Raw genomic sequence first — 15,136 nt, 5'->3', positions numbered from 1 at the left:
TAAAATCCGAAGGAATGTAAGTCTTGGCTCCACCCTGGAACCCTTTTATTTTATTCATAAGTGGGTAACAGCTAATAGCCTCATCAACATAAATTTACATGTGATGAGCGTTATTAGCTAGGCGCTGGTTTGGATGCGCGTTTTGGCTGTGCTAATTCCCTTATTGCATCCAAAACGCACGTCAACCCACGGGTTAACCTAGCCTGAGCGCATGGCATTGCCTTGGCCTGACTACTGCTAAGTTTTTTATAGTGGACTTGTATGAAAATTAGGACTGAAGTCTGCATTATTTTTAAATTAGGTGTGGGGTTTGGATTTCTCCATGCACAGCCCTGGGAAAGAGAAATGAAGGCTGGTCCAATGAAATCTGTGCTAGGAATGAAAGATTGATTTGTGTTCATTCTTTTTCAGAATCAGTTCTTCTCTGCTTGTCCAGACACAGTTTCTAGTAAGGTTAATTGCAGCTGAAAGCAGACACATTTCTCGGCAAGGTTACATCTACTGCCTTTACTGTAATAATGCTCCATCATTTGCATATGTTTCTTAAGACTTTATTAGTCGCCAATTACGAGCCCAAAGCACGTACAATAAAACATTCATAAAATATCCACATTAATCAAGATAGAGCACACAATAAAGTGACTCAATGTCAAAATAAAACAGAGAATAAAATCGTGCAAAATCCACATTAATCAAGATAGAGCACACAATAATGGGAGGGAAAAAGTACAATAAAAACCCAGACATTGTCAAGACAGACAAAAACCTTCCAAGCCATTCACAGGCAGAGAAAGCTTTGCCTATGAAAAAACAGGAAGTTGTTTGTGTCTAAGAGTGAGAGAGAGAGAGAGAGCCCAGATGATGAACAACAGGATTTGAGTGTGCGAGTCATTCTTGTTGTCAGGTACCACAGGCCAAATCAGGCCTGATACTTCACGCATATCCAGCATAGCTCCCTGCTTCAACGGCAGGGGAGAAGAAAAACTGATACTTCACGCATATTATCCAGCATAGCTCTCTGCTTCAACGGCAGGGGAGAAGAAAAACAACCAATAAGGGCTGAATAACACAGTCTGGGTAAAACAAATAAGCATGGGTGTAGCTTGCTTATTGCGGCGGTTACTACCCCTACTACCCCTAACTAATCAAGCTTGATATTTCACTTGGATGCAGCTCCATCACTGCTCTCTACGTTAATGGTGGGGGTGGAAGGGAAATAGAACCAAGAGCTAAGAGAAACAGATAAGTATGAGAGAGAAAATGTGTGAAGCTTGCTGGGCAGACTGGATGGGCCATTTGGTCTTCTTCTGCCGTCATTTCTATGTTTCTATGTTTCTAAGGCAATGACACGATACTGCCAGAGGTGGGCGACAGTGGCCGACGGCGCGGGCTCCCTTCTCCATAGATGAAAGGTGGAGTAGCAGAAGCCAATGACGGGTCGTGACAAATCAGGATATATTGCGAGCTTGTAATTAAACTTTGTAATTACTCTGCTGAATGAGGACCTATGCTGTTAGACAGTCGTTTTGCAATGCTTGTTTCAGAATTTGTGCACAACTGACAGCTAAATCATAGCTCCTGGTGCGGCTTTAGTTTGAAAGACGGATTTGTAGCACTAAGGTACAACAGAGGAACATAATCTCAGTGGGCACTAGGTGGCAGCAGCAGCACATGACACCAGATTTACTGCCCTGACAGAGTCTGCATTAACCACTCTCGCACTGCCTGCGCCTGCTTCAGGAGTTGCGATCCAGCTAGAACCCGTCAGGTACCCCATGGTCATTCTAAAATAAACCTAAATTCACAAGAATCTCCACTTCCCCCATCAAACCTCCAGCTCTAATACTTTCTGTACATTTTTTAAAGTTCATGGTGACCTCGGGAGGACTGGATTAAGAGTCATTCTGCACTGCTTTAGTTTTTAATTCATGTTATTCACCAAAAGCTACGAACTAGGATTTGCAAATGTAATTGAATTTCTCAATACTTTCTAAGGCCAATCACTGACTTGTGAGACTTTGTTCCTGTAACCTCCCCTTGTTCTTTTGTGCACTGTTGTTTCGTTGCTCATGGCCGGACCTTATGTTGAGACTTGAGGCTTTGGCTTCTGAGGTCAAGGAGATGGCCACAGTACTGGGGCTGGGGAGGACCTTGAGCCTGATCAAGACGCGGAAGCACAAAGCAAGGCGCATACACATTAGTCGTGGTTACATCACGGAGAGTGCCACAAGTATGAAACGTGCGGGCAGCCTGTGGCCAGGTGAGCTGCTTGGCAGCCTGGCATGCCCTGGCATTTTTGTGGGCTGACAAATTGCTGGTCTGATGGAAAATGTTCCAAACAGTGACTTTAGAGGTAGCAAGCATAAAACTAGAAAAGGCCAGGTTAGTATGCACTCCCGGCTGTGGTCTTATTCCTAGGTGTCCTTTCATTACGGGTGATAAGTTTTATTTCACTTTCCTTCCATTTTCCTTCCACTATTATCCTCCCACCTTCTAGGGTGGGAGGATAATAGTGGAAGGAAAGTGATAAAACACAACCCCTCAAAAGGACATTCAAGGCAAAAAAAAGCTCAAAAGGAAATCTGATATCCAACTAAATGCTCACCGTCTGGGAAAAGGAGAACTGTTTGCTCCACATAAGCAAATGAGAGGATGAAAAATGACAAAACAGACTCCTGATACGATCATGTTACAGCTACTGGAGGTGAACCCTGCGCAGTAACGTGGTGAAATCACCCCAGCGACAACAGCGAAGGGGCCGCTGCTTCCATCAGTAGGTGACTTGAGCAATCATATCATACTTATGATATCATATCATAGTATGACTCGAGTAATCATATCATACCTGTGAACGGTATAGTAAGATGCTCTGCACGTATAGAATTTACATAGGAACCTAGTAATGACGGCAGAGAAGGACCAAACGCTCCATCCAGTCTGCCCAGCGAGCTCCTTATGGTAGCATCTACCACGCCGTGCAGGTCATACCAGGTTTCTCTTAAGGGTAGCCCCTGCAGTAACCCCCAATCCTTATGATAAGGGCAGTAATATTTATAATCAAAAACCAAGCAACTGTCAAATCCATACAATATTACTGCCAGCAACATTTTTACTGGGTGAGGAGCCTTCCTGACAATTCCAGCAATGCTGACGTGCTTTGCTTTGGGACTGGGCTGTAGAAGCAGTCCTGTGCTTTTTCCCTTATGTCTGCGTATCAGTTCCCCCAGACCGCAAAAACTGGGGCCTGTGTTGGTTGCCGTCCGAATCCAATTCCCCTCCCCCCCTCCACTGTCAAAGCGGAGATGATGTTGCAGTTGTGTTAAAAGTATCAAGGCTTATTGGTTGAGGGAAGTAATCCCCGCGCTTCTGCTAAGGGTAGTAACTGTCGGACCGAGCAGCTTACCCCCATGCACTCTTTTCTTCATTTCTGTTCTGTACTCTTTAGGGATCCACAGTGTTTATCTCATGCCCCTTTGAAATCTTTCACTGTTTTTGACTTGGCTTCACCCCCTCTTCCAGGCATCCACCACCCTCTCCATGAGGAAATATTTCCTGACGTTGGTTCTGAATCATCCCCGCTGTAGTTTCATTTCATGACCCCTAGTTCTACTGATTTCTTTCCAACGGAGAAGGTTTGTCGAATGTGCATCATTAAAACCGTTCAGGTATCTGAAGGTCTGTATCACATCTCCCCTGCCCCTCCTCTCCTCCAGGGGGTACATATTCAGGTCCTTCAACCTCTCCTCATAAGTCATTTGATGGAGACCTCCCACCATTTTTTGCTGCCCTTCTCTGGACCGCCTCCATCCTGTCTCTGTCCCTTTTGAGATATGGTCTGCTGTGTGTGAATAAACCGAGCCCGAGTACTTCAGGCCACTGCTAAGTCACACATATCACGAGCAAAGACATAAGTCTGCACAATTACTACCAGGCATGATGCACCAAAAAATGTAATCGACCTACAGTGAGCCTCAAAAAGGTTTAACATAGACAGTAAACTGCATGCACATGTATTGGACACCTGGCTGAATTAGCACATTTGAAACTTGTAAGCAGTAGTGCCAGTCGTCAAGGCTTCCTCTCTTAATGGTGAAGTTTGCTGATCCCATCACTACAGTCCATTGGGAAGAAACCTCTCCCAGAGTCCGCTGAGAGGGCCAGGGTTACCAACCCTCCAGGGTTCTCCAAGAGCCTCCAGGAATTAAAGGTCAAGCTCCAGGACACTGCAACGGGTAAGACTGGGGAAAGCTCGGGGAAAATGTAATAAATATATCCAGGATGGTCAATTATTTTTATTTATTTTTTATTTATGTGTTGCTTTTTATACACCGACATTGGTCGGGACATCCTGCCGGTTTACATTGTAACAAAATAACGAGAGAGAGAAATACAATAAACAGGGAAGGGGAAGGGGGGAGCAGCGATGAAGGAGGAGAGAGGACAGCAGTAGGAAGGATAGGGAAAGAGAGAAATTTGATAGGAACATTCGAAGAATATAAATTAACCATAGACAATATATGTACAGGTGGCCTGGTAGGTACCAGACCATTGATGTCAGTGACAGTGATAGAGGGGGAGGGAGAGACAGGGAAGGATAAGCTTAGAGTGGAGGAGGGGAACTTAGAACACAGTATTTAGGGGTCTTTGCTAGGGGGAAGAAAAGGGGAGAAAGAGGAGAGGCAGATGGGAGGAGGGGATGGAGAGAGGGCTGAGGGGTTAGATACTTTTCATTCTCAGCTTCTCACTAGTTTCATATATTTCTAAAGACTATAGGGCAGACAGCGTCTATAAAATAAAAGCTTAAAGTGAAAATAAAACAGGATCAAAAGCACTCAGTGAGACAACTTCTATGAAATAAATTCATTACAAATGTCTTTCCTTTCTTAAATCCATGGAATGCATTTTGGATGTATCAGCAATTTTAAGCTAGGCGAGTAGACCAAACAATTTTATTTATTTGTTTTAATGTTTATTTTGGTTCGGTTCATTTGCTAAACTGAAATAAACATTAAAAAACCAAAACAATAAAATGAAACAGCCCACCCGAGCCCCTCTGACCCCTTCCCCACAAAAAAGCTGGGGCTGGAGCCTAACTGTCCGGGCAGAGCCAAGCCCAGGTGGTACCTCTGAGGTCCTCCTCGCCCCCCAGACCCCCGCGTACTCCTTCTGGCCCTGAGATGACAGGAGGGAGTGAGGCGGCGTCGTGCTGTTCCTCTCCTGCCGCAGGACCCACACAGAAGCAGTAAGTGGAGGGCTGGGGAGATCCCCAGACCCTGCTCATTGAAGGGAGGGGCGTCAGAGCGGTCTGGGGAGGCCCTGGCTCTGCCCATTTGGGTAGAGGCCTGGGCCTCAGCTTATTGGCAGAGGCTGCGGGGTTGAAGGGGGCCAGGGAGCTTCTGCTGACCTAGGCTCGGCCTGGCTTAGCGGTGGACACGCATTTATTTATTTTTTCACGGCAAAGGCTGTGCACTATTTCCAGAAACGAAAACGCCGAAACGTTTTCAGGGGTTTTGTAGACAGATGGGACTAATTTTGTTAGAAACGATCTTAATCAAAAATGGCAATTTTAAGTTCAGGTTTCTCATTCATTTAAAATGAATGCGTATTCCTAATTTTTTCCAAAAAAAATAGAAGGAGCAAACACCTCGGACTCATGACACCCAAAGTCAGAAATTAACCGAGGTAAAGCAGCCCTATAAAGGGAATAAGTATCGGATAAACATTAAAAGAAGTCTTCAAACAAATAAATCCCCAGGCTCTTCCCACAATGGGCTTCAAGCAGCATTCGTATTACTGAGCACAATATTTTCACATCATGTACTTATTCCCACCTGGTATAACACTTTAATCTTTATTTCTGTCCATTCAAAAAAAAAAAAATGATATGAAACACTTTCTTATCATTAGTCCTCTTATGAACCTGGATCTTATCATTTTCAAACCACAAAAACTTCTCTTTTTTTAAGTATAAGCTCACTCCCTGCAAGGTGCTTAGTATTTATGCCCTCCCGACATTGACAGAGTTTCGGCACCTTCTGCCTGCTTCCGGGGAGTGGACCATATCTTTATTAAAGGCAGTCAGTGATGGTATGGGCTATTCCTAAATTTTACATTATTTTACAGAACTGAAGAAGATAAACACTTACCCTTAATAAGCCTTTAAGTGTAAACTAAACCCCTTTACCCTTTTACAATCAGGATTTGCAGCATCACTAATGGCTTTTCTTTCTCTTTTTCTTGATGCAATATGTTTGGACTTTGCATTCAATTGATAACCCAAACACACACTCCCCAGTGCTTATGTAAAATCTTTTTGCCTTACTTAAGACAAAGTCCTTCCCTCAGCCAGGGACTGGTGCATGCATTGCAGTGCACTCCCTTTACGGGACCTCTTCCATAGGGGAGCTCCAGGGAGGAGTCGTCATCTAGAGCTTTCTTCAGCAGGATAAACAGGAGGGAGGAGCACGGGATCTCTCCTGGGAGGAGAGTGGAAGGCATCTCTTGGGGTCTGGACTGCCATGTTGCAGATTAAGCTCACTGACAACCTAGATCAGTGGTTCCCAACCTAGGATCCATGGACCCTAGGGGCCCTCAAGACCATCACAGAGAATCTGCTGGAAGGGACACAACCAAAGTGCAAGTGAGGAGCAGCTCTGCTCTACGGCTCCTGCTGCCTAATCCCACCGCCTGAGCTGAGAGGAGGAGCACAGGAAGACCACAGCCTTGAGAAGCCCAAAGCAGCGTGGAGAGGAGGTGGAGAAGACTGCGGCTGAGGAGGAGGAGGAGGGAGGTCGCACACTGCCACCAGCCCCTTCGACAGTGATCCCCGCGGTCGTCTCACGTGCAGGAGCTGCTTGTTCTGCAAGCAGAGAGGATAATGAGCAGCATGGAATAGGAGTTTGGAGTTAGATCGCGTTCGGGTCTTGTAAGAACCAAACCAGCAAGGCCTGTAATGGTCCAACTGCCGAAGTGGTGGAGGGCAGCAGAGCAACAGAATTCCAGTGGTGGAGGCCGCATGAGAGACACGGGAGGAAAGCCGATGTTGATGGAAGATTTATACGCACCCCTGCCCACAGGGGGCGAAGCAGAGAGGCAGACCATTTGCTCTTCATCTGCCCAGTTAGTGTGCAGGAAGCGCTCTCCTGGTGCTCTCTGTATCTTGAGGCCTTTCCTGATGAAAACAGAGATAGCATTCAGCGTGTTTATTTTCATGCTCTTAGAAGATCTTCCTCTTGTTCTTGTTCTTTTGCTTATCACTAACAGGATCTCCCTTTCGCTTTTCACGGTCATGAACCACCGACGTGCACTTTCCCCGGTTTCTGGGCTGCACACGCTCTCTGCTTTCCAGCGGCCATGCTCTCAATCCCCTCTCCCCCAGGGAAGTAAAGAGACAAAAGGGCGCAGTGCAACTCCCTCCCCCCCCCCCCCGCGCTCCGTCCTCAGGGGCAGCCGCTCTGGGGTCGCATTAGAGCCGCGCGCGGCCATTGCACGGGAAAGCGCCAGCCTGCACAGCGAGTAGCCGCTGTTCCTAATTATGAGCTGCAGTGGCACACGCCACCGTCAAACAAAGCTTTGCCCCTTTTTCTTCCGGGCAACGCAGGGTCGAACCGATAAATAGACAATTGCTCCTTCTGTGACCTCTCAAGGGCAAGGTTCACGAACGCCAACAATGTTCCTTTGCGCTGGCAAACCACCAAGAATCCCTTTCTGCTTGGCAAAGCCTCAATCCAAACATTTTGCAGTCTGATCAAAACCATTACTTCTGATCAGAATAAATGTGGCAGTTATGTGTCTTGTGAAACCGAAGACTTATTGGAGCAGAGGATACTTTTTAAGTTGCAAGACTAATAAATCTGATTATATATTTGCTAAATAGCTCTTTTAAACTAAAATTGCAAACTGCTTTATCTCTGTCCTTGCATGCATCCTCCCTAAATTTATTAGACCTATAAAAGGAAGGGGCCTATACAGTAAATGGATTTTAGCACAGGCTTGCAAAAAAAATCCTTAAAAAATAACCATCATAAAAATAAATTAACAGCCTTATTAGAAAATCACTTAATGAGTTATTCAAAAACATTTAGTGAGCTCATGGTAACAATGTCAGAAATAGTGGGGTCACACTGTTCCGGAGCAGGGACGAAAAGGCTGAGCACGCTACTTATCAACGGCTAAGCACGCTACTTACCGACGGCGAGAGCACGCTACTTATCGACGGCTAAGCACACTACTTACTGACGGCTAAGCACGCTACTTACCGACGGCGAGAGCATGCTACTTACCGATGGCGAGAGCACACTACTTACCGACGGAGAGAGCACGTTACTTATCGATGGCTGAGCACGCTACTTATCGACAGCTAAACACGCAACTTAACGGCTAAGCACACTACTTATCGACGGCGAGAGCATGCTACTTACCGACGGCTGAGCACGCTACTTACCGACAGCAAGAGCATGCTCTATCGAGAGCTGAGCATGCTACTTACCGACGGCGAGAGCACGCTAGGCTGAGTACTCGCCATTCTTTTCTCCTCTTGCTTACTCCTGGTGCATGGAGTTGTGCAGAGGGAAACGGGGGAGGTCAGAGAAGAGCGGGAAATTCCAGATATGATTGGGTGCTTAGACCCATGTGTCCTGTATGTTAGTAAAGAGCGTCAGAGGACATGGCTGGAGACAGATGGGAGCATGGAAGGGGAAGACACAGGGAGGAATTTTGGCCACCTTGACATAGAAGAGCACCAGCAGCTGAGCAGGGTAGGCACTGCAATGGCTGCACCAGTGTCAGAGCCTAGCACACATTGCCTCTTGCAAAACAAAAGTGTTATGACCGTCGGTCGCAGACGGCTGCGACCGCTATTACTCACTTCATGCCTCACCTCCCTCTCTCCTCTGGGAAGACTTGCGCTGTGGCAAGCCGCCTCCGACCCTCATGGCTCCATTTCAGGACTCCTCAGGGTGGCGAGGACGCCGCTGACCCCCATGTTTCTCCTGGACCTCTCTAGGCGCTCGCACTCCATGGCCCTCCTTTAAGGATGCCAGGGCAGGAACCTCAGGGGTGTCTCCCCTTGATGACATCACTAGCCCTGGACTCTAATCGACTTGGCAACGAGTTCCCTCCTTGTTGAATCCTGCTGCGCTCACTATGTATGTCGGTTCTTGCTTCCTGCTTCCCGTGGCGTGAGACACTCTCGGGTACCTGCTCTTCGGGGGCCCTGCTTCTGTCTCTGACTATCCACTCCTCGGAGGTCCCTGCACCTTGGGTGCTGTCTACTTCCCCCCACTCCTCGGAGGTAGCTGTAGGAACTACTCTGCTCGTGAGCCTCCACTTCAGTGTACCCAGCTCCGCAGACCACTGCTGACCTACTCTGCTTCGTGGAGAACCAGCGCTGGTGTACCCCGCTCTGCGGACCTCTGCCATCGCTTGGGACCAGCCGCGCCCCCCTTTCCTTGGGTCTGCGCTTGTGAACTGTGATTGCTCGGTGCTCTCCCTCAACTCGGGCCAATGCCTTGTTACTGCTACTACATCTTGCTCCCTGCTCCTTGGGGTAGCATCCTGCCTACACTCCGAGACTGCACCACACTTCCCCGCTCCTCGGGGTAGTGTTCCTTTGCATTGCCAGAGACCCCTGGGTTCCCCGTGTCTTGGGTAACCTACGTCATTCCTCCTGTGCAGACTCTCTCTCTGTGGCTCCGCCCCCAGGGTCGCCCTCTCTGCACTCCCCGCTCCCCGGGGCCTGTTCTGCACTCCACCACTAGGGGGATCCTATCTGGCTCATTTCTTCCACAGCCCAGTCTCCTACTCGCTGGGCTGTGTTGTCTATAGCTCTGACCTCGCCTCCCGATGGTGAGGCTCGACGGGGCTCCTCCCCGTGGGCGGTACCACCTCTCACCTCGGACCAAGGCCCCACTAACCTACGAATCCTGACACTGAGGCTTTGTATTATACGTGCATGTATGAGGCTGTGAGATGCTGTGGAGCCGATGCAATAAGCCACATGTAAAAACGTGCATCCAAAGTGGGCGTTCTGTTTTTAACGTGCCCACAGCCACATTTCCTGGGCTTCCGATGCAGTAGGGTAATGAGGAGCCACCCTAAAAATGACACACTAGGGATCAATTGTGTTTCCCTAGCACGCCCTTCACATCGGGCAGCCAGGAAACGTGGCTCTGCGCTTTCTGTGGCTCCTCCTACTTTTAGTATCGCAATGATACTAAAAGTAGGAGGAGCACAGAAAGCAGGAATTTTTGCATTTTAGTGAGCCCTTGACATGTGGCAAAACTTAATGCCAGCTCTGGGGCTGGCATTAAGTTTGCCATGTTAAAAAGTGCACATAGGGCGCGTGTCAATTTTTTATATTGGGGTAATAGTTAATAGCCTCATCTACATGGCATTTACATGTGATGAGCACTATTAGCTATGTGTGACTCTGGATGTACGTTTTGGACGCGCTGATCCCCTTATTGTATTGGGTGTTAGCCTAGTGCGGCCAATCACGGGTTAAGCTGTGCGCTAGCCCAAGCGCACGATATTGCATCGGCCCCCCATGTGTGAGAGGCTGGGGATGTTGTTCTTTGCTGACAGCCTCCGAACGGACTTGATTTAGGGGCTGTGAGTCTCCTTTCTGACGCATAGAAGATAAAGGGCAATGCAGCTCTGTAACATGAGCCACCAGCCCAGGAAGGCCAGAGTGAGATTGAAAAGCTTGCCAGACCCCTGACTGTGAAGGACCATTGAATAGATGAGTCAGAGACTCAGGTAGGGGATTTGCACGTCCCAGCCCCAGTGACCGCTGGTAACTTGCAGTGAAACATCACTTTAAAAACAAAGGATGGCAAAATCCTAAGTTTAGAACTTTGACTGAAAAGTCTTACATTGCAGAATTCTGACTGAGACTGGGATTTGTGAGAAATGTACTGAAAAACAGTCCTAGGAAGCAAACAGATTCTACCCCTGACTAACAAGTCGAGTCAGAAGCTTTGGGTACCAAGCTCTTAAGCAATAGGGAAAAAAAGGAGCAGGCAGGATGGAAGGCCTTGACACCTTCTCTTTCCATAGTCCTGCCTGGCCTTTTGGCTGAGAGCAGGTAATTTCTCCAGGCTGGGTAACAGCAAATGATTGGCCATGAGCTTAAGCAAGCTATGAGCTCAGTGGAGCTCTGAAACCAAGCAACGAAAAAATACCCCTACTGTGGAAAAAGAGCCTAAGGATGGTGGTGGATGTGGAATAGGGTTGGCACCCCCCAGGAGGAAGGGGACCCCAGTGGCAGATTGGGAGGTAACCTTGCACCTCCCAGGAGGAAGGGGACTCCAGTGGCTGGGTTGGGGTCCCCAGGAGGATGTGGACCCCAGTGGCAGATGGAGAGGCAGCATTGAGTCCCTTAAAGAGGGCATGGACCTATCAGCAGAGCAGAAGTGGCGCAGAGGAGATGGCAGTGGTTTAGATAGAACAGACTATTCCTCTGACCAGCACTGCCCACCATCCCAGTCGCATTTTTTCACATGGGTGAGACTTGGGATAAAGGGGGGAGGATAATAATAATACTTGATTAAGTGAGAAAGCAAGAGGTCCCTTCTATTGTATATGGTGGTATAGGCGCAATCCTTCAAATACCGTAAATCATGCTCCCTCGACACCCTCACTATGGCCTGCTCGGACGTTTCCAACCAACTTGATATTTCCTCAGCCGACAAGGCCTTCACCTCATGGCACGACATCACCCTCAACATAGCAAACAAGCTCTGCCCCATTACTACAAAAACCATTAAACCTGCCCATCCAAACAGGAAACCATGGTATTCCGCAGAGCTCAAGAACCTCAAAACTCGTCTCAGAACCTTAGAAAGGCAATGGCGCAAACACCCCTCTGCAGCATCCAAAACTGCCTATTACCAGCTTATGCACCAATACAGGAATACTACTCTCTCAACTAAACGTGAATACTATGCCAAAAAGATTCACAGTTTCCAATACAATCCCAAAGCACTCTTCACCATGATCTCCAATCTGACCAGCTCAAACCCCACTCAACCTCCTACTCCCACCACAAAAAAACATTGCAATGAACTTGCTCACTTCTTCCAAACCAAAGTGTCCTCTCTCACTGCACGCTTTGCAGCCAACCCTAACACCGTGAAACTGCCTTCTTTCAACCTTACCTCTACCCTCTCATCTTTCGACCTATCCTCTTCCCTTGAAATTGAAAACATCTTAAAAAAAATGAGACCCTCCTCTCACCCCTCTGAAACCATTCCTACTAAACTTCTCCTATCTATTCCCAAAGCTATTACCAAACCTCTCTCATCCATCTGCAACTGTTCCCTGGAGCAAGGTATAGTCCCTACACTCCTAAAACAGGCAGTGGTGAAACCAATCCTTAAAAAACCCAGCCTTGACCCTTCTACTCTAGCTAACTTCAGACCTATCTCTAATCTCCCTTTCCTATCTAAAATCTTGGAAAAATTAGTCAACTCTCGCCTATCTGATCACCTAGAACAACACAACATCCTTCCTCCCACACAATACGGCTTCCGGAAAAACCTGAGCACTGAAAAACTGCTGCTATCCCTGACGGATACCATCACTAAAGGATTCGACACTGGGAACTCATTTCTCCTTGCTATGTTAGACATATCTGCAGCTTTTGATACTGTTAACCACATCATATTAATCAACATTCTCAGTAACATAGGAATCTCCGGCACTGCCCTCTCTTGGATCAAATCATACTTACAAGATCGTCATTATACAGTATCCACTGGCAACAATGAATCCGACCCAGTTAGCCTTAACCAAGGCGTCCCCCAGGGTTCCTCTCTCTCCTCTACTCTATTTAACATTTATATGCTCCCCCTCACCACCCTCCTTACTAATCTTGGCATCAAACACTTTATCTACGCAGATGATGTCCAAATCCTTTTCCCCTTCACTGACTCCCTCCAAACTGCTCTTCAAAAATGGGAATCCTGCCTGATGGTTATCAACCAGCTACTCACTGACATGCACCTTGCCATTAACCTGCAAAAAACTGAACTCCTCATCATCTCCAACAAACATTCCTCTCTCTCCATTCCCACTGCGTACTCCTCCACGCTCTTCCCCTCCCACACCCGTAGCCTGGGCGTCCTCATTGACAACCAGCTCTCTTTCAAACCCTTCATTAAATCTATCCTAACTGACTGCTACTTCAAACTTCAAACTATCAAAAAACTCCGGCCCCTCTTATTCTTCACTGACTTTCGCACAGTACTACAGTCTATTATCTTTTCCAAAATAGACTACTGTAATGCACTCTTCCTTGGTCTCCCTGCAACACATACTAAGCCATTACAACTCCTACAGAACGCCTCAGCACGCATCCTCACCAATTCCAGGAAACGTGACCACATTACTCCTACCCTTATTGATCTCCACTGGCTCCCAATACAGTCTCGCATCCTGTTCAAAGTTCTCTCCCTCATTCATAAAAGCATCACCAATGAAAATACTGACTGGATCAACCCCCCACTGCTTTCTCGCACATCCACTAGACCGACTCGCACTGCCCTCCAAGGGACCCTCCGTACCCCCTCTATCAAATCCACCAAACTTATTTCCACAATGAACAGAGCCTTTTCCCTTGCCGGCCCCACCCTGTGGAACTCCATGCCCCCAGACTTGCGCACTGAAACATCCACACCCAAATTCAAAAAAAAACCTAAAGACCTGGCTCTTCTTACAGGCCTACCCCTCCCTCAGCAATCATCCTCCTGATGACCCCCTAAGCTGTGTATAATGCATTCCCTGTATCACCTTTTACAATGTGCTTCTGCTGTCTTTATCTCTCAATTACCTTCTCCCCTAGGACCTCTTGATTTGATTTCAATGCTTTCCACGTACTACCGTCACTATCTGCTCTTGTTAATTTTTCCCTCATCTGCTTCCAATTGAGGAACCTTCGTTCCCTGTAAATAGTTACCCAGTTACTGTTTGTTGATGTTTATTTCTTGTATGCAAAGTTTACTGTTCTATGTAATGGCAGTGCCAAAAGTTCTGTATAATGACACTGTCAAAAAGTTTTAGTTATCTGTAAACCGATACGATGTGCAAACGGCTATCGGTATATAAAAACCTATAAATAAAATAAATAAATAAATAGTGTGGGGACAACAACCCCAAATTGTGAAATATTAAATGTTCTTGCTACCTGTAGAAATGTATATAGCTGTGAGGCCTGAGACTACTAACCATGAGTAGATAAGTGTGCTGCTTGTCGTCCTATTAGCGTTGTACATAGTCATGTGGAAATGTATATAGCTGTGAGGCCTACTAACCACGAGTAGATAAGTGTACTGCTTGTTGTCCTATTAGCGTTGTACATAGTCATGTGGAAATGTATATAGTTGTGAGGCCTGAGACTACTAACCATGAGTAGATAAGTGTACTGCTTGACGTCCTATTAGCGTTGTACATAGTCATGTGGAAATGTATATAGTTGTGTGGCCTGAGACTACTAACCATGAGTAGATAAGTGTACTGCTTGACGTCCTATTAGCATTGTACATAGTCATGTGGAAATGTATATAGTTGTGTGGCCTGAGACTACTAACCACGAGTAGATAAGTGTACTGCTTGACGTCCTATTAGCATTGTACATAGTCATGTGGAAATGTATATAGTTGTGTGGCCTGAGACTACTAACCACGAGTAGATAAGTGTACTGCTTGACGTCCTATTAGCATTGTACATAGTCATGTGGAAATGTATATACTTATAAAGTCTTATTTATTTATTTAAAGTCTCTTCTATACCGATAGCCGTTTGCACATCGTATCGGTTCACAAAAAACAAAAACTTTTGGGCGGAGCCCTTACAAATAACCGAAGAATACAATTAACAGGAAGAGTGGATAATACTGAAAAGGCATAACAAAAACAATAAATAGATACAACAACTATAAGGTAAATAACAATGTACAAGAATCAGCATTCTTAGTCTTAGTCATAAAGCTTTCTTTATAAGCCTCTATATATTTGTACATCTTTCCAGCCTTGCTCACAGTCCCATTTGTTTTCCTGGGGTGAAAGGAGGGAAATCCTATCCACTAAGACACCAGGCACCTAGGGGGGCCTCCCACCAGGTCAGTCCCGGTACCGGT

This window comes from Rhinatrema bivittatum, chromosome 9, assembly GCF_901001135.1.
Source record: "Rhinatrema bivittatum chromosome 9, aRhiBiv1.1, whole genome shotgun sequence".
Taxonomy (NCBI): Eukaryota; Metazoa; Chordata; class Amphibia; order Gymnophiona; family Rhinatrematidae; genus Rhinatrema; species Rhinatrema bivittatum.
The sequence above is the reverse complement of the archived record's forward strand: the minus strand, read 5'-3'. Positions refer to the sequence as shown.